This window comes from Solea solea, chromosome 12 (genome assembly GCF_958295425.1).
Source record: "Solea solea chromosome 12, fSolSol10.1, whole genome shotgun sequence".
In the NCBI taxonomy this organism is placed as follows: Eukaryota; Metazoa; Chordata; class Actinopteri; order Pleuronectiformes; family Soleidae; genus Solea; species Solea solea.
The window spans coordinates 3370555-3391874 of NC_081145.1; positions in this window are offsets into that span (position 1 = coordinate 3370555).

Genomic DNA, 21320 nt, shown 5'->3' on the forward strand with positions numbered 1-21320 from the left:
GTTTAAAGTGAAATAAGCTTTTTTCATGCTGATTAAAAAAATAAATCGTTTTTTCTCGTATTTCTAAGTCTTCGTTAATCACAGGCGGGGGAAATTATGATGTATGACAGAGTAAGTTATGTATTTCAACAAGTTGCAGGGACATGCCAAACAACGGTTTGTTCCAGCAGGGCTTTAAAGTGCGACAGCTGGCATTTCCAGCATTACACCAGACCACAAATAGACCCAGACGCTCTTTCTCTCCAATTAAAAAAGAGCCTAAAACACTCGTCTCATGTGGCGAGCTTTATTAGGCCGCACAAGTCAAGTTTGATCTACACCAGGATGGTGTGGAGAGAAGTCCATGTTTATTTTGTAAATGAGCAAAAGCACGAACTGATCATTGAGTCACACACACACACACACACACACACACACAATATTCTGAGACGGCAATCTTACCACCAATCTCTGAAATAACATTTCATTATCTGTGGCTCATTAAAGCAGCCTCTCTGAAAATCCCTCAACACCTCTTCTCCCATCCACGTTCCAGCGCTCGCCACACACCACACATTCAGTCACGAGACAAACTCTGCCAACAAATGTCACGCTGCAGTATTATGTGTCTTGAGATAATGACATGAAATATAAAGTTGCACATTGCCTACAATGAAATTTCGAGATTCTGTTCAATGTGAAACAAAGCCAGAAAACATGGTTCGGATTACGGGGGAGTGAAGGGGAGAAGAATCGGACATCACTGATCCTAGTAGAGACATTTAGGGGCTCTGACACATCGTCCATTTTTGTGTCACAGATTACAGACTTTGATTTCCCAAAATAATAAGAGGAAAATATATCAATAACGTACCAATTTCCAAACAACAAGACAAATGCTATTCCTGCTTTTGCACCGCTGCACTTGAATCACCTACTTTTTAATATTACATTCCCTCTTAAACTTATACTGTCGTAAGTATTTAAGTTGAAAATGAACAAAAATATTCACATAAACGGACGGTTTCAAAGCACTGAAACCGACTGTCTGCAATTACACATTTATTGAACAAAAGTCTCCAAACAGGATTCAAACACAAATCATTTAAGCTGAAAATAATAAAAAAAGAAATATCCAAAGCATTGGAACGGACCATCTGCAATGATTCCCGTTTATTTAACAACAGTCTTGGAACACTGTCGTATCTGAGCAGCGATGTGTTAGAGAGTCAAGATCAAGGTCTAAAAATACTCTGTGTCTCACAGTCTGTGTCTCTCCTCTTATTACCCACTGTAATTAAAAGTAACCACGGTCCTGTCGACTCTAAATAGCATGGAATAGCACACAACTGCTAATGTGGAGGAACGCCACTTGAAATGAAAGCCCTGGTGATATCAGTGCAGTGAGAGGAGTGGAGCTCTGAGGACACCAGTGACTGTGGGCGCAGGTGTCTGCTCTGCAGCGATGGTCCACTGGATTTGTTCACTGACAGTTCTCGGGTGATTTTCTCCTCTTTTTATCCCACTTCTCTACACTCTGCAGTGGGTTTTGTTGAGTGTTAAGAGAACAACAGCGCACAAAGGTCCCTATATGAGGCGACGACGTCTCTGGAGATTATACCCATCTCTTGGGTTTCCTAATGTATTCTTCTCTGTTTATCACACCAGCGAATGCCCATCACCTGCAAGGAAGCGTACAACCCAAACATCCATCCTGTCTTGTTTGCTTAATGGCTCTTCTTTTTCTCCCTCTACCCCCTCACAGATATCAAGGTAATAACACTCACTCTTTAATTATCCCCAATATTCACACATGAGCCTATAGAGCTCCATTTATAAGACGTAGTTGCCATCATACTGAGCTCATTAAAAATTGATCAAGGTCAGGAATGAAAGTGTTCTTACCATTATTCATTTTGTCCCTAATTTCAAGTATGATTTAATTCATCACTGGGAATGACTCCAATAATTCATAGTGTCACACTCAGCCAAAATCATACAAACATACTTCTTCTTCTTCTGAAGCAGATCATCTGCCTCCATCTTGTCCCCATGTCCTCCTTCACAACATCTCCCTCTCTTCCTCCAGCTCCATCTTCAACATCCTTTGTCCAGTATAATCACTCTATCTCAACCTTCACTCTCTTACTTTATTACTTATTTATTTCTTACTGCATCTGCAAACATAAATGGAGCAAAAATAGTGTCTTTTAAAAACAAAGACACGGCTAAAATTTCCTGTGGTTTTTATTTATTAAAAAAACTACATCTTGCGAGATGATTTTATTTCTGTCCCCAGCTTTTGGGGAATAAAAAACCTTTATGTTCTATGAGGCATAACACTCATTTTGTTCTTCACTCTTGGCTAATTTCACAGATTTTCTGACTTGATGATTGCATCATAAGCAAAAATCCTCTCTCTGTGAATGTGTGTGTGTGTGTGTGTGTGTCTGACATTGCCAAAACCAGTCAGCAGGTGCCATCACTTCTCATTCCCACCACTTACAGTGTAGAGACATGTTGAGGACAAGCAGGATCAGGAGAGTCTGCCAAAGGGAGCGTGTGGGAGAGAGCTCTTCTTGGCATTTTAGCTACGACTCCATGTCAAACTAATTCCGCTGTTATTCAGGTTGTCAGGACGTATGTAGAAAGATATCTGAATCCCGTGTCACTGTTTACCCACAGGCAAGATGCAGAGACGAGTGTGTGTTCTCCACTTTGCACCCATATGTGTTTTTTAGCTCACAGGTGGCACAAAAACCCCCTCAAACACCGCAGAATGATATTGATGGCATGCCAGAAAAATAAGAATCAACTCATACCGCGATAGTGTGAAAGGTTTTTCATTATATGAAAATACATATTCACTTTTTTTATTATTATTACATATCTTATCACGTTATTACAGGAAACTGTGAATCAGGGGTGTCAAACTCACATGACCTGGGAGCCAATGAGTGTCTAGTCTGGTCAAGAGGGGGCCAAAGAACAGCAACTGTTCAGTGGGTGGGCAATATGAGCTTAAAATGATACCACGTGTGTGTGTAATTTAATGTTGAGTGTAATACATTTAATAACATAATAATTACAAATGTTTTATTTTTACTATTATAAAACAAAACGCAAATTATCGATTTTATTATTGATGTGTTTTGCTCAGTGACTCTAAATTGAGGGGATTACAGTGTGGTCCACCACAGTTCTGTAGGAATCTGAATAGTGGGATTCATGTGATGTCATGTGATGACATGTGATGAAGTGCCAGTTCACACTATGGAGAGTTTACCTCTTTATATTTCATTATAAATATTGAAAAAAACACGGAAATAATTGAGTATTTTGTGTATAATGTGAAAAACGTCTCGTTACAACATGAAACCTTTCACATTATAATGTGATACTGATTCAAATACATGTTTCTGGTGTGGCACCAATATCATTTACATTAAAATAAAAAGACAAACGTTTTTAAATAACAAATCATTTCCACTCATTGTTGTTTTCGTGCATCGTTGGTGCATATTCATGTACAATGCTGCTCAGTTGATTTCTAAAATACTTAGCCGAACACAAATATAGGTAAAGTAGCATTATGACTCACAAAGGCACAGAGCCGCTGTATAACTCTAATCCACACAGAGATAATTTGCTATTCATGTTTTACAAATGTGCTGGAGAAAAAAAAAAATCCCTAAATCTTTTTGGCAAGTGCAGTCGAGAAAGTCATGCAAAGCATGTCATCCGCCATGAAAAGGTATAGCGGCGCGCCTGGGTAAAGCATTGCTTTGTCTCCTAAAATTCCAGCCTGAAAGACACTGCCATCATCAGCTCTCTTTGTTGCCGACTGTCTTTCCAGTATTCCGCTGCTTTCTCAAAGGTAAATAGAGGCTTGACTCAGAGGGGCACATGCAGTTTTCCTACAACAGGTAATAAATTTGCGTGTCAGGCCTGCGCGTCGCAGATTAAACATGCTTTGTTTAGGATGATTTATGAGTGCGATGTCGTGCCGGGTGCACTCGGCTGCGAGGGACTGAGGGTTTGATGGCGGTGAGGGGGTAGCAGGTGGGGCGGTGGGTTGTCGAGTGTCAGATTTGTCTTACAGGAAGACTGATCTGTAGCTGCTCCAAGGGTGCCCACTGCAACACACACCTCCGTCATTAATCACACACAGCCTCGGAGTACAGAGTGCTTTGTCTTCTCCACTCACACCAGTGCTGCAAGCTGTCACCCAACTGGAAAAAGGCATTACTTCAGAACAACTCTCAGGAAGTAGAAGCGTCTGAAACTGCAGGATATATACACTACGTATTCTCCTCACTGAGTGACTTTACTCACTCACTCTCCCCACAGTACGGCAGCTGTTGAACGTGACGTTAGATCCTAACCTCATGTACATATGAACACCTCTATAGTTCCGTCTTTGTCTAGACGTGGCCTTCCTGCACTGTCTGCTCTGCTCCTGTGTTCTTCAGTAAAGGTTACCTGGATATCCAAGATGAAGCTCATTCACTATCCTGAAGGAACAGCTGATTCAGCGAGCGGTGCAGCTAAAAGCATGTGGACTTATAATCCAAATGCAGCTGACCGCTCATGCCCTACTTCTTCTTACTGATCTCAGACACTTCACTCCTACAACTCTGGACTTCAGCCCTTCAGACTCATTTATTTAATTGTTGATTTAAAGCTATATTTGGTCATTTCTTTCAGAGACACTTTGTCTTATAAAGGACAAGGACAAGGACCCTTCTGCATGGAGTGAGGATGTTCTCCTCCTCTGGTTTCCTCCCACAGTCCAAAGACATGCAGATGCTCAGTTGGTAACACCTGAATCAAACTATGACAAAGAGAAAAAGAGATTTTCCAAACTGCAGAGACGTGGAAAAAAATAATCCATGAGATGGAGACGATAAAATGGCTGAATGTATAACAACAAAAGGGTCTTAACCTGTTTTCAATTTCCCAGTTTTATATATATGAGAAAATGAAATGGCACAAATGGGAGTAACGGCACAAAAGGGAATAAAGTCTATAAGCATAAAAAAAAAAACTAACAGAAAAGAACAAACCAAGCAAGCTCCAGTTTATACACTGTGCATTTTAATGCTCTCTCTCTGCTTCCTCAGACGGTGAAAGTTTCATGTCTAAATCTATATTTCCATCCCCCTGAAACACAGGCTTAAATGTGTCCATCTACCCTCAGCATCTCATAAACTGTCTGTTTCTGAACGGCGCCCTCGGTGGCCAGGAAGGGAATAACGATCTGTAAAAACGGATCTCGGGTCAACAAAGTGTTCTTTCAGTGTGGAGGGGCCAGAGATGTGAAGTGTGTTTTAACGTCAGTTTTTGACACCATTGCGGTTTGTTGATCCTAACATGCCAGGCAAACAGAGTAAACTTGTGCCCAAGCAAATATTTGGAACACTATATCAAATCCAGCTCCCAAATCAAAGATATCAGAGAGGCCAAATGGGGTCGCGTGTGAAATAACAGACTTGTTAGGCCGTACACTGCTCCACACACAGATTGCCCTATCACACGGATACTTGGAGTGTTTGCACACAGAGCTTTGCCGCCTGCGGGCTTATGTATCATACTGTGTCTTATTAAGAGCTTTAACAAAATCTGGCTTTCACTCGTCCTGCTTGGTCCCCGCTCTGAGGGCAGCGTGTTGTTTGTATGCAGTTCTCACTCAAAAAAACACACCCTGCCACTGGTTGGGTCAGTGCATGAAGAGACATACTTCCTCCTGTAAGTGGTGTAAATACATTTTCATATATTTAGATTCTCACCACAAAATCTCTTACATTTTTTCTTGTGTTTTGTTGGGAGGGGATAATTATATGTAAATGTATTTTTAAATAAAAAGTGCATAGTAAACATACTATGTTTACATAAACACAAATCATTTCATCAGTTCATAAGGAAAAACATAAAAGCAAAATAACTCCAGCACAGCATATTCTATTAAGAGCCACCTCCACTAATGTCCCCATCCAGCAAAATCAAGTCATTGTCCAATATAACAAAAAAAATCCACTTTGTGTATTCTTAGTTAATCCAGTTTAATCTGGGGTAATCCAGTAATCAAAAGAAACCTACTTCGGGTTTTACAAAGTTCCACTAAAGTAACACAAGGTCAGAATCCTCCAGAACTACCAATATAGTAGAAGCAATGCGGGAGGCTCAACACTGGTATTATTCATCATTTACAGAGTGATCACATGACCATATAAAACCGTGTGTCATGACGGGTGCCAATTATTCTTGTCATGGTTTGATTACGTTTACCTCTGTCTCTTTCAAACCTTACAAACGATCTCTGGTTGACCTCTGCCCTGCACACAGGAAGTGATTCATCTTGTGTTGAAGGCAAAAGATGGCTGCCAGCAAGTTGGAGTATGAGTTGAAGTCACAAAACGTGTCCGAAGTGAATTCTACTGCTCATTAAACCTGGTTGTTGAGCATTTTTGATAGGATAATGCTTCTTGTCCACAGCGACCCCTGCCCATGAAGAACAAATAGAGGCAGAATAATAAGACTCCGATATTTTTCCGGGCGGTGTCGACAAATCAGATTTTGTATCTGGTGGAGCATCGATCAAGGATTTGATCACGCCCCAGTGTGACATCCTGCAGGCATGCCAGAGGGGGAAGAAACTAATAGTAACATCGACCAAATTCAAACCTCCTTCCGCTTCTCTGAAATCACCGGTGTGGAAATATTTTGCATTCCCACATCCACTTTGTCGACAAGAAATCCACAGTGTATCATCTATGTTATGAGCACGTAGCAAAGCACAGGACATGTAACAGAATCCATCCAGGCCTTTTTCCTAAAAAGCTCTGGATGTTATGTAACCGCCATGTTGGCAGACTCCTCCGTCTATCTCGCCGCGGAATTATTTTGTACATTTTGTGACGCGATGGACGCAAGTCGCCATATTTTAAACAGAAGTAACAGGCATTTCTTTCCACCATCAACCAAAGCATTGTTGCCCTCTCTGTTGTGGAAACATCTGCAGGGAAGAAACCGCTGTTATGTGTGGTTTCACAACACCGTCCATATTCAGACACAACTTGGCGAGTTTCACTGTTTACTTGAGAAGCTCCTTATATGTAAACGCAGCACTAGTTGTGACACAAATGGACGGGATCTGTACTGAATTCAACCTGTGAGAGTTCACTGCGCACTTTACATCCACAGAGATCCATTGATACATCGCAAAACTATATACAGTATATATATACATATATACAGTATATATATACATATATATATATATATATATATATATATATATGTATATATATATATCCTTGAGTTTGGAATCAGCCAGAGAGAACATTATTCCAGAGACGCAGTATCGTGAAATCTTTAGCTTCCTGATGAACTTCCCTTCATGTTACTCCAGAGAGGCAGTGGAAGTTTACAAGAGCCTGGAGGGAAACAAATGGACACAATCTAGCTTTGTGAGAAACATTCAACTTTGAAGTCTACCGGCTAAAGATAGCGTTGTTGTCACTGTGTCATGTTAGCATAACATTAGCATTAGCAATGGGCGGTGTCATTGTAACTGTTAGCGTTGCGTCGCAGAGTTTCATGTCAGTCAGACTGAGTCCAGGAGTTAACCACGGAATCCGTTGCTTGTGTTTGTTGTTCTTCTGCTCGCTGTGAGCACGTGTCATGGCAGTGATTCACCTCCACTGTCTCTCTGGATCTGTGGGGACCCTCTAAAAGTCTCTCCCGTTAGCCTGTCATCCATCCACCATCTTCACTTTAATGGTGAAAGCAGCTGGTTTTCTGACATGTTGTCTGATTTGTGTTGTCTAGTCCAACGTTTCTCTTTTTATACACATATTTATATAAGTAGCTACCACCTGAGAAAATATTGAGCTCTTGAAGTAACACCATTACCGCCAACGTTAAAATACAGTGTTGTAAATATTTTTTTTTTTTAATTTTAGATACTTTATTAATCCCCTTAGGGAAATTATTCTCTGCATTTTGACCCATCCTAGAATTAGGAGCAGTGGGCTGCCACACTGAGTAGCGCCTGGGGAGCAATGGGGGTTGGGTACCTTGCTCAGGGGTACCCCAGCCCTTTCGACCTGGTGGGGACTTGAACCGGCAACCTTCCGGCAAAGTCAGCGATGGTCTTTTCACAGGGAGTGGCACCCAAATTTCGTTGTCCACAAAACAACGACAATAAAGGCTATTCTATTCTATTCTATTCTATTCTATTCTATTCTAAAGTCAGCGATGGTCTTTTCACAGGAGGCAGATTTGCCCTGCGATGGACTGGCAACCTGTCCAGGGTGTGACCCCACCTTTCACCCTGTGTAAACTGGGATTGGACCTTCATATGGACGAGAAGATGAATGAATGAAGATAATCTGCTCTCTCATCATCCTCCTCTTCCTCACATATACTTCAGAGAGAGAGAGATAAGGTGACTCTAATTATTATTATTATTATTATTATTATTTAACTTGTTGTTATGTTGTTATTTCTAGTATTTTCTATGCACTTCAGTCAAAATTCCAAATAACAACGTAGGAGACTCCTCTGTCATTTAGAATCACATTTGTACAATAATAAGTTCTGATAAGCATAAAGAGAGCATGGTGCAAATTCATCTGTCAAACAGACAAGCCATTTATTTCTATGCAAAAGTAATGAGCAGTGCTCCAAGAGAGTGAACCACTGACCCATAAATTGATTATCTGCAGCTGCACCTTGACCTACTGAAATGACTTCACTGGAATCACTGAAAAGTCATGATGTATTCTGGGTGTAGTCTGACTGTGTCCTATTTGTTCTGCCACCAAAATAGTGGACTCCATTTTATTTTAACATGCTGGGAATTCCCCTCCATTTCCTCGCGCTCTTGACCTCCCACCCTCCATTGTATGTGCGAGCGGAGAGTCCGGGCTCGGAGTGGCCCGAGCAGCTCTGCCAGGCTGACAGATCGGCTCGCCGTGCCCTCTGCTGCTCCGTCTGCACTGCGGCACCATTGTTCTGCTCTCTCAGGCCAAGTCACGGGCCAACTCCTCACCATTGTGTCTGACAGACCTGCAACCTGATACCATGGCAGCAGCAGGCGCCTGCCTCCGTCCCAGTGGAGCACTGATGCGGCATGTATGCGAGCATGTGGGGGGTGAGAGTGTGCGCTGATTTTATTACGGTCCCTGACAGGGTGTTGTAAAACATTTGAGGCAATAACTTGCAAAACGACAAACAAAATGGCATTAATTCTGAACGTTCCAGTGTGTAACATTTAGGGGGATTTATTTGCAAAGGTTGAAAATAAGAATGTTTTTATACGTGCCCTCATAGAAACATTTGGACCTAATATTTTCTGCAATTCTTACACAGTTTTAACATAACAAATGAACCTAAACCTAAATAAATGAATTATGGTGGTGTTTTTGTTTTTTCTATGCAAAATAGTTTTCCCTATTAATATATTTAAGTGACTCTAAGGAAGTAAAATAGTGAAATGTGATTATTTCAATCAAATCAAATAGAGGTAAACACTTAATAATGATGAATTTTCAAATAAAATCATTTGGCCGTAACACCACATGTTTCTGTGTGTGTGATGTATTCAAACATTGATAATATTTGTGACAAGAAATTTTCACTGATATTTTTTTGCTTCCAACAGGTTCACATTTAACCAATCAGTGTGTGTTGTTGACATTAAACATAATCAGATAATCAGTCAGTGTCAGTGTTGCCTATACTTTGGTATTCTTTTCTTTATCCAGCTCATCATAGACACCAACTCCACCAGTTCTCAACCTTTCAACCTTAATTGTGTCAAAATTCACCAAATTATTCCCAATTTCCTGCCAATAATTAGAATGTTGTGATGTGCATAGTCCTGCACAATTAGCCTTCTGTCTGTACCCTCGGCTTTAAAGTGGAACTTTGCAAGTCTGGCCACTTTTTCAACTTATTCCAACTCCAGCTCCAACACCACACTAAACGCCTTCAACCTCATGTCCTGAAAAGTCACCGCTGACATCCCCCCCTCCCTTCCCCTCTCTTGGCCATGTGCATTTTTTATCGATGGAGCCGGTGAACACAAGCCTTGGAGCCACGTCCATGCCAGTTGGCATCTGTTTTGCATGCTTCTGTGTTTTTCAATTCTGGCTTTTCCAAAAATGCTGGTCTGATGTTTAGTCGTGTTTGGCCCCTCGCTCGGTCAGACAGTTGTTTCCTCTGCTTCTTTTTCTCCGGCTCTGCTGTGATGAACGTCTAAAATCACTGCCTTCATCTTATAGCCAGTTTCTAGCTGGTTTGAGTCTTGTGCTGTGAAGCAATTTGTGTTTCTTGTGAGGCTTCGTGAGACCTCCTGATTCTGAGGACCCTGGGCCGACGTGCATGGCTGGTTTTCCACTAACAGACAGTAGGGAGAGTAGAGACAGCCCCAGATCAACAAGCCATTTAACTGTCACAATGACACTGAAGCTGTTCAATGAATTTAAAAATCCTGCATTGTTCCGCTTTAAGGAGGCCATCATCTTTTGCTGATCTGTTTTGAAGCAGCAGCTTATTACACAAAAAGAGACACTTGTTCTGCCCACAGACACTCTGAATTGACTGTGAGTGTCAGAGTGAATGGTCGTTTGTCTCCATGTGGCCCTGTGATGGACTGGCAACCTCTTCCAGGGTCTATGTCAGCTGGGACAGGCACCAGCTCACATGCTCTCTCATCCTCAGTCTCGTGGAGGATGAAGTTTTACAACATGAGTGAGTGAGGTGAGTGGGTTCTGCCATCATGAATCAATCAATTAATGATGAAGAAACCTATGAAACGACAGTATATATTTATATATACGTATTTATTTATATATATATATATATATATATATATATCCGCAGTGCTGTGCAAAAGGTTTCAGGCACCACCAGCTCTGTTGTTTTTTCTGTCTGTCAAATTCTGTGATCATTGGAATTTGGAATGAAGTGATGCTCTTATATATTAGCGAGCTGTCAGTGAGTTGAACTCATGCAACATGTGTATGTGATGCTCAAGCATGTCTTGAATAAACCTGGCGTAATAGATGTTTTTTACAGCAGATATTTCTTTCAATGAAATAGAAGGACAAACACAGGATTTACCAGTAACATTAATTAAGGTTCCACTCCAGTATGAACAGAGCTGTGTTATTGTTCAAGTGTAAGCGTAGATCACACTACATACTTGACACCTGTAGAGGATGTTTTGTTTTGTTTTTTCAGTTTTTTTTTTTTTAAAAAAAAACAAAAAAAACTGCATACATATTTTCTTGATGTGTTCCAGTAAAGTGAAATAGAAATAGGTATCTTCTATTGTCGTTATAGCATTGCTGAAACAACAAATCTAAGACTAAGACTTCTGCACAGTACTACATACAGTATACATATATATATATATATATAAAGTTACTGATGCTGCGCAGTGCTTGTGAATCTGTGTTTGTTGTACGTTCCTGTGCACTGGTGGTGTAGCTTTGGAGGGATATCTGAGGAAAGGGAATTGGACCCTTGAATTGAAAATGTCGCCTGCTCAAACAGTTTTTCCAGGATCTCTAACTCTACCTTTAAGAAGCAAAAAAAGCAGTGGGAAAATCTCAATATGCCACCCTGGTGTTTTCGTGTAGACAACCAATATGCTACTTTGGAGAAACAATGATGTCATAGCCCCACCTCTCTCTTGTGTTTGCTATCATTGTCATCTTCCTCTTTTATTTGATTTCCTTTGTCGTCCTGTTTTTCTTTTATTCCGTCTCTGTTTCTGTAATTTTATACATTGTAATGTATACTTTCTTCCAAAGTTTCTCACAACACGTGCCCTTTATGTGCGAGCTCAACATCTTTGTCTCCTGTGTTGGTGTATTTCTGTATTTTCTGGGGGGAGTTCTTGTGTATGGGAAATTAATATGAGGCTTAATACTTAGACATTGGGCCATTACATATGTTGATAATTAGGGGCTATTAGCAATGTAAGAAAAGTACAGACAATTTATTATTGCACAAGTTAAATCAAGCACCATAGGCAGAGGAACAAACCCTCCACTCCACTCCACTCCACTCTGTGGGGAAGTAAACCAACAAAGGCCTTGTGCTCCTTTTTAGTTGCAAACTTTGCACTCAGAGTCACATCTTCACTGCAACAAGAGGGAAGACTGACATCTTATCTCACCTCCACAGAGAAGAAAAAAAGTGAGCCTGAGGAAGCTTAATAGTAGAGACACAACACAACAGCCTATACACATCAAAGCAAGACCCGACCGAGCCGAGCATGCCGTTGTATGTCACTGAGGAATAGTCCTCTTTTTATGTAACACACAGATGATTAAAGAGTTCAACACAGCAAGCAGACTAATGACTCCACTGGGTTGCAGGGGAACTCAGGAGAGGAGAAGGCAGAGCCTCTGGAGGATACTTGCTGGAAGTGGGATAGGTTCTAAAATATACAAATTTATTCATCAGAAAGCAGTCTTTTTATGTTATCGATGTGTGTGTGCCCGCGTGAGTGTGTGCAGGTGGCAGCGAGAGAAAGTGAGAAAGAGAGAGAGAGAGAAAAAAGACAGTTAGTTGATAGTATCAGCCTCCTGTGAGCTAAAAAAAAAAAAATATCTAGCAACTGTTAACAAACACCAAACAACTCTGCTATAATGTTGGCTTTGCTTTCTATTTTCCCTGTAATAGTATAAAGGATATTTAAATGATCTATAATAAATAAAATGATATCTTTATTAGACACAATCATGTGTGTGTTTGTGTGTGTGTGTGTGTGTACAATATTGTCACCGTTTTTTCTTTTGTTTTTGCGATAAATGAACAGCACTGTGTCCCTGGTGAGAGGTGACAGCGTGACGGATGGCAGCAGTGTCTTATGGAGAAAGTGTGAGAGTTATTGTCAGTCACTATATGAGGAAGGATTAATGACCACAACCAAACGACAAAGGCTAATCACATGAGATTAAGACAGAAGCAATACTTAGATGCAGGACGTGCAAAGTGCACAGAGCCTATAATCAGGTGAGCAGGGATGAAATGTGCATATCAGCACTCTTGTATCACGTACTGTATGTAATAAAGAAGCACTAAGAAAGTGGACCAGTGTAATTACATATATACAGTTTTTGAAGACTGTTCTGTTTTCATCAGTGAGAAATAGAACTGACTGTATATAAAATGGTATTATATATATTATACTGGATTGTGTTCTACAATAGATAACAGTGATGGGAAACAATTACATATATTACTGCTTGTGCTTGAATGAAGTAATATTGTCCTGAATTACTTGTTACAAACTTGTCACTTTGACCATTTTTGTGAAACTCTTGTCCCCGCTGACCTCCAAATATTGTCCCAGGTCAAATCCACCATAGGACATTTTTATGTTGACAAATTGTATTGTGCTTTATAATATAAATATATTATAAAGTTTGTTTGTGCAATGCAATAATTGCAGATTGTTAGGCGTCCTTAAAATCTAATGTTAAATGTTAATGTGGTAATTGTGCCAGTGTTGTAAAATGTAAGAGATCATTTGTAGATTTGTCACATGCCATTCATTTAATGAAGAAGTTAATTTTCTAAATTAGCAACCTCATTATATGTAGCTGTACAGTGGTCGTTTATTTCTACCTCTTGTTTTCTTTTTTGTCTGTTAAAATAGAACATAGAAATGTAATGTTCAGCTCAAAGTGGAAATTGAGTCCATTCACTTATTTTCTCCACTTACTGGTTCCACATAATACTATGTACAAACTTCAAAAGGTTCAGAAAAGTAGGACTTTCCTCACTTCAGCCCTTTCATGACCTTCAGATGTTTTCACAGTTGTGGTAACTAAATCATGGAAAGTGTTTGACATCACAGCCTAGTTTCTTCAGAAAATGCCTGAGTTACTTTTGATCTTCTATGATTTGGTCTTTTTTTATATTGTGTAGTACCTGTATATTCTGTTTCTTGTCATGGGAAGATGGATATTAGTGCAGGACTCAAAGGTTGAGGACTGACATAATAGAGTTCTTTGTGTTTTTATTGTGTTGCATCCACCAGTGGGACACTGCTGTGTTTCTCGTGGACTCATGCAAGTCAAGAGCTCCATCTGTGTGCATTAAAGTTCAGGGATTTCACTCCCTTTCCTGCTGTCATAATTTAGAGACTGTTTCACTGAAAGAAAGCATGTTGTATTTAGAAATAATTAAACAAGGAGGGAAAATGTGGGCGGAGCAAAACTACTCTGAGGACTGCCCATAAACTCGCCATACAGCAGCACAGCAAACCTCACGGCAAATCAAGTGTCCCAATGCCCTTATACACACATGCAAAGTGTGGGGACGTCACAGAGTGCCTGGCTTACCATCAAGGAAGCTCTAACCTAAACTGAAAAAGAAAAAAAGAAATAAAGCGACCCAGTCAGGGTTGCGGGTGCCAATCCCAGCTAACAGAGCAAAAGGTGGGGTACACCCTGGAAAGGTCGCAAGTCCATCACAGAGCCACATAGAGATAACCATTCAATCTCACATTCACACGTACATGTCAAATTAGAGTGCCCAATTTGCCTAATCCCCAAATTAGCATGTTTTTGGACTACGGGAGGAAACGAGAGAAAACCCACATACACAGGGGGAGAACATGCTAACTCCATGCAGTTGGTGTAATGCTAACCACTACACCAACTGTGTGGCCCCTCAGTAAATCAAATCAAGCTAAATCTAATAACCCTAAATATAGAAGACTAAATCAAATGTATTAATTGTTGCAAAACACAACTAACAGGGTGAAACCGCTTTTACCTAACATGATAACATACAAGTTAGCTCTCAACCAGCCATAATACACATGTACTTTCTGGCCTCTTCACCACGTCTACGAGCAAAAGCATACGACAGGCAATGGGCTCAAGCATGGACAAGCCACAGGAACAAGGTTCCAAATGGAGGTCAAATGTTAAAAGTGACATCGAATGCTTGTATCACACATATATGTTAGTTATGGAGGTCTACTTACATATATTAACTTGTTTTCATGGTCAAAAACCTCCTAGTCGCTGAAAACGAGCCGATCGAAATATCTCCTCACTGACGCTCTCGTCAGCCGCGCTGTTTCAGACCAAAACCACACCCCCAGAACGTGGACTGTGTTGTGATTGGCCAGCCAACGAGAGCTTTCCCACTGTCCTGTGATTGGCCAGGTACCTGGAAGTGACGTAATTGGTAGGCCAGCTCTCAGATACACAGCTCCCCCTCTGGCACGGTGGATGTTCTGCATCTAAGCAGCTACAACGAGAGTAGTTCTTCTTCTTCTGCGGTTGAATGTACGTAACCGGATGTGCCCGGACTAGTGCCCGCACCAGGAGGCGCTACGGTGGTGAGAGGAGTTGTGAGGTTTTCTGATGACATCATCAGCATAGGGAAGTGCCGATCCGCTTTGCAGAGCCCAGAAAAACAATAAAACCCTATTTTCTCAGCAGTGGCTGAACTGTTTGTTCTGAAACTTTAGGGTTTCATAAACGAGGTAATGACGCAGATACACACACAAACGCAGCATTAATTGGAGCTTCCGGTCTATGTCGCCTTTAAAAGCACGTTCATGCATATAAGTGACAGTATTTTATTTTTAAAATCAACTACTGCATACATACATGTCTGGCAACCACCAGCTACTGGCCAGAAAGGAATGAGAGAGACAGTGAAGTGCACAGGTGCTTTATACACTGTCACTAATGAGGTGGGTGGAGTCAGGGGGAGGAGCCTACTTCAAGGGGCTGCATTCACGACTGCCTCAATTTTAGGGAGTATTCCTCACTACAGTTCCCTGGCGTTTTGGGAGACCAGAAACTGTATTTGTGGTAAACGGGTACCAGAGTGGGAACATTAGAAAAGGATGATGTCATAATCCTTTCCAGTGAAGAAAGAACTAAGTATGAAATATGAATTGTAAAATAAGGGGTGGAGACTAGGAGACACTATTAGTTCCAAACACAATCTGCACTGCACATCCACAGCTCATTGTCTGTGTGGTCACAGTGTTTCTCTTTCTCTGTGTCCGCCCACAGTGAGTCGCACATTTATAATGTGGACCCCCAAAAAAGTTCTCCCATGATGCATCCTGACCCAGTTTCTGTACGAATGACTGAGGGACTAGAGAGACAGTCCAATACTTAATATGTTTGCATGTGCAAAATTTCTTCATTCCAAAACATTTATTCTGATTGGAATTTACATTTCTGTCGTTTACATGGACACGGAATTAAATAATCTGATTGTGGTGTGCATACACATGTCTAATTCAGAAGTAAAAGCAGGAGAAGATGCTTCTGCTCGTCCCCTCACTGTCCATTATCTGTCTCATTGTCCTCCTCTTCCATGTCCTTCCTCTTACCAACGTGACATGATAGCACCAAACCAGGAAGTCGGGATCAGATCGACTGATCTGAATGACGATCCCTCTTGATCCCCCAATTTGTTTCTGAATGGGCTGTTTTGTAAAACAAAACATACTTTTATACTTTTATTCTGATGAAGTGTCCATGTAAACATAGTCAGAGTCGTGGTCACGCGCTCCTTGAACTCAGATTTTCCAACTCTCAAAACTTGATTTTCAACCTGAAGCAACCCCAACATGGGATTCCAAGATATGTGCCACCATGCAAACACTGCTATTTGACTGTTACTGTTGTTTCTGTAGACATGGTGCGACACTGTTGATGTGCACAAAATACCATGTAGAGCCTTGTTATCGACCATGTAGCTAAGCTAACAGTAGATACGTTTGCACCCGTGTGTTTTTCTGACGTCACTCTCAGTTCTGACTTGTGAGTTGTGATGTAATTGGAATGCAGCATGAGAGGCAGGGTACACCGGGACTGTGGAGACATACAGACACAAAAGAACCATTCACACCTTCCATCCACCAATTAGCCTCACTTCAGCTCCACACACAAAAACCAGGACTTGAACCCAGAAACCCCTTGCGATAAGGCACCAGAGCAAAACACTTCAGTACAGATACTTACTCAGTTCTAAGAGATTTCAATTTTACATCTGCTGCCTCTTGTCAAAATAGAACACAGTCCCCAGAACATGCATCGTTTTAGAGGAAGTCACAATGAAGTACTCAATTCAAATCCAATGAAATGGTTACTCTTCATGAGCGTGGATGATAATGTAAACAACAGTGTTGATGGTTGTTTAAACCAGCTGCATGCTGCTATTGTTGGGATTAGCATGGTAATCTCTGGGCTGGAAAAGCTCATTGTAGACACTTGATCAGTCAGGGTGGGTTAAGTATTTATTTTCCCTCTTTCATTTTCCAAACAGCATTCCTCTCTACTGTATTGCGATGGTGGCTCAGTGGTAGAGCAAGTTGTCTTTCAACTGGAAGGTTGTGGGTTTGATTCCTGGCTCCAAAATGTGTAACTCTGAGTTCATTCTGCATTGGTATGAGAGATGTGTGGTAGTAGAAAGTGAATTTTTACCATATTGTTCCTTTGAATTTCATTTGACTTCTTTTCCACAAATGTAAATCTCTTATTGACACACAGCCGTCAGGAGAACATGGGGTTAAGGATAAATCGGCATGTAGACTAGTGTTGCCAGGAATCGAACCCACAACCTTCAAGTTGAAAGACGACTCACTCTACCAGTGAGATGTCGTTGCCATAATTAATTTAAATTGAATTCCAGTTTTTCAGAGACAAACATTTACACTGAATTAATTTAAGATTGGTGTACATGAGGCAAGATAAAACATGATGAGAGACACAGGGTAGAGAAGGATGAAATCCAGGCGAAGAACAGGGGAAAGGAAAATATAAAAGGAAAGATAATAAAGCAAAATGAAAGCTTGTGTGTGTGTGAGAGAGAGAATGGGCACAAGGCCTGCAGAGCTTGGCAGGACTCCTGTATCTGACAGCAGCTGCGGCCTCAGCTTTATATCTTAAGGTGATGCCTTGACTCTTCACCAGCTCTTCTATATCGCCACGTCTCATGTTTTTAATCAGAGGAGACCATAAATTATTGTCAGCAGTAATCACAGCTGTCCACTGTGGGCCTGCTGAAGGCTCCCAGTCTGTCCTGCTGCATCAAGTCACACTGAAGTGTGTGGTGGCACCTCTGACATGGGCAGTGGAGAAGGCTTTAAGTTCAGAGGAGGTGTTGTTTCTCTGAGAACCTGAAGCAAATGAAAGTGATCTGCTGGAGTGAGGCGATCAAACAGTGATTTCACTTCACTTATGAGTAACCAACATGTTTTCCTTTGAACAAATGATGATATTCATGTGTTTACAGCTCTGTGTCAATAACTATACACATATGCAGTTCAAATTACTTTATTTATGCTCTAGGTATTTCATTTGTCGTACACATTACATCAATATACTTCAAAACATACTGCATACAGTAATCCAGTCACATCAACACATGACATGCAGGATACCATGTGCAAAATATTGACCTTCTTATTGTTTTATGGCAGTTAGAATACGTAATGTTGCATTACTGCTTTTCTCTAAGGTTCTCTTTGGTATTGTGGTTCACATTGTTGCCTCACATCGAGCAGGTTCAGCCGGCAAGGAGGTTCGGCCGAGGACTTTATTGTGTGAAGTTTGCCTGCTTGTGTAATCTCTGTGTGGTATAACTTCCCATTGTAAGTTTACAGGAGCTGGTGTTGCACGGACGTGAGTGACTGTGTGTCTCTGGTGTACCTCGCCCCCATGACATCAAATAAAACATTTTAGTGCTTTAATCACATATACGTTGATGCCATGTTGCCTAATACAACCTAATAATAAATAAGAAAGCAGTTTTTCCAATATTTGTACTGGATTTTAGAGGTTGCCATGCCCTCAAATCCACTTTGAGATGTTCGATGACTCATTTGTACTCCAGAGATATAATAAGTTGCATCTGTCAAGCGCTCTTTCGATGCCCGGCCTCACCCCAACCTGGCATTCCATTCAGATGCATCAACTCCATCATGGGGATGATCCAGAGTTTCTCCGGTCTCTCCCTCCTCAGCAGCCCTGACATTGTTTATAAGTTCAAACACTCCAGATGTTTCATTCCCATCCTCCTCCTCAGATCTTCTTCACATCATTCTCAGCTTCCTCTTTAGTTAACACCGCAGATATAGGTGATGGTTGGGAGAAGTCATTTACAACAGAGAGTAGCTGTCTTCCATGTTTAGCTATGTTACCATGCTGTGTTGGTGCAGAGCTACTGGCCACGCTACATGCCATTAACATGGTGACATGTTACAGAAATGTGTAAATAGGTTAAATGTGCTATAAGAACTTTAACAAGGTTGGATATCTGCAAACCTGTTAACTTAACACAGTGAAGGATTTGCTCTCAGAGTTGGTAAATGATATTGTTTGTTACAACCGTTGTGAAATGTCCATGTAACATGTAACAACATCAATTCATTCTGAAGCAGGATTTCTAATGTTCAAATAAACACGTCTTCAGACCAGGTGCAGTAGCCTATGTTAAAGCATTTTATACAAACATGATTACATTGTTTCGACATGAATAAGATATTAGAAATGGAAACTAACCCCCAAATAAAACCACAAAAAAATGAGCTTACGTAGCTTGCATCTTCAGCCTGGCTTATATCACACATTGTTCATTATTATGCACGAGTTGAGACGACTTCAGTAACACGGCCTGCAAGCTAGAGCTAGATGACAGACAAACTATTTACATGTGCCAGTCCAACAGTAACAGGGACCGGTCGTCCCTCGGTCGAGCATCCCAAGAAGATTGTTGTGGTTCTTTTGGTGGCACACATCCAAAACCAGAAGTTCCATAGTACCAATGCAGACGATGCAGACCTGCTCAGGCTTCGACAGAGGTGACATTCAATCATCAAAATAATCTTGATGACATTATTCAAAGGTTGAAATCCTACATTGTGTTGTTTTAACTTCTATATTTAAGAAGCATGTACATTATAATTGAGTTAATGGACAGTGATGTCTACATGCACTTTCTGTTCACCACTGACGGCAGACATAACAATATGGACCAATCAAGCTACGAGAACATTACAGCCTTTTACGGTGCACATGACTCACCAGAACAGAAGAGTCAGAACAATATTGACTCTTTTCTTTTCTTTTTTTAACTGAAGCCCACTTTCACCTGAACAATTTGTACTAGACTTGCCATCTCACTTTACAAATGTGGGGAGAGATTCCCACGCACAAGTACGCACATGCACGACCATGAACGTGCCCTGGACCGGCTCCTAAAACAAAAACCTTAGAGGCTTGTGTTACAGCACACCGAGAAGGAGTACCATTCCTTTTGCTCCTACAGTAATAATGTTAACCATCTGCTTGTGTGTATGAGACCTTCAAACTTGGATAAGCAGTTTTTAATTCTGTGCACTGGAAAGTGACACAGAATGAGAGACTGTACATCTTTGATCAAACATGCTTATTAACTATTGCATTCGTTAAAAAAAAAGAAAGAAAAAGACTGATGTGAATGACACAGAGACGGCCTGTTTGATTTTAAACTCCCTAAAGTCATAGAGCAGACAAAGTGGGTCCCCCTCGTTCTTCTGTCCGCAAAATTCATCTGGCTCCTTTGGCAAGCTGCCCGGCTAATCGTGGTACAGTCTGTGTTTTTCACGACAGCACTGTTTTTTTTTTGTTTTTTTGTTTTTTTTGCTGTGAAAACTCTCAGCATGGGGTGGCACGCCCACCTCTGGCAAGACACTGCTGTCAGAGCTGATCAGCAGAAAGCAGCCTTCCCTTTCAATTAGCCCTGTCTGTCTAAGAACAGGGCCAGGAGCAGCAGTCACACAAGCACCCAGTGAAGGAACAGCAACGAGAGCAGGTGGGAGAGGGGGGCGGGGGGGCGGTGGAGAAGTAAGCCCCAAAACTCCCGACAGGGACTGAAATACCCTCCACTGCTGTGCACTAAGTCCCTCTGTACCAGAAAGGGCCCTGCCATGGCACATCACAGTAAACACAGGCAGGCACCATGGAAACACAGCCATTTGGCAGAAAAGCACGGGATGAAATATGGCACCGATGAGGACGTTAATTCCCTAAATAACTATATCTTCCCCCTCGTGTGCTATCACAGTGATGAAGAGTGAGTGTGTGTGAAAAAAAAGAGCATGCGGTGAAACAGTCGTGTCACGCGTCACCTAATTGAGTTACTAAAGAAACAGCATGCCACAGTTTGCACAGCAATGATCAAGACACAAATGAAAGGCTGTTTGGGGAGTTTATGAACAGGAGCTCGAGGCAAAGCACTGGGAGTTAAATGAGAAAGGGTGGCAGTCATGCCCTCAGGTTGTTTATTACAAATGC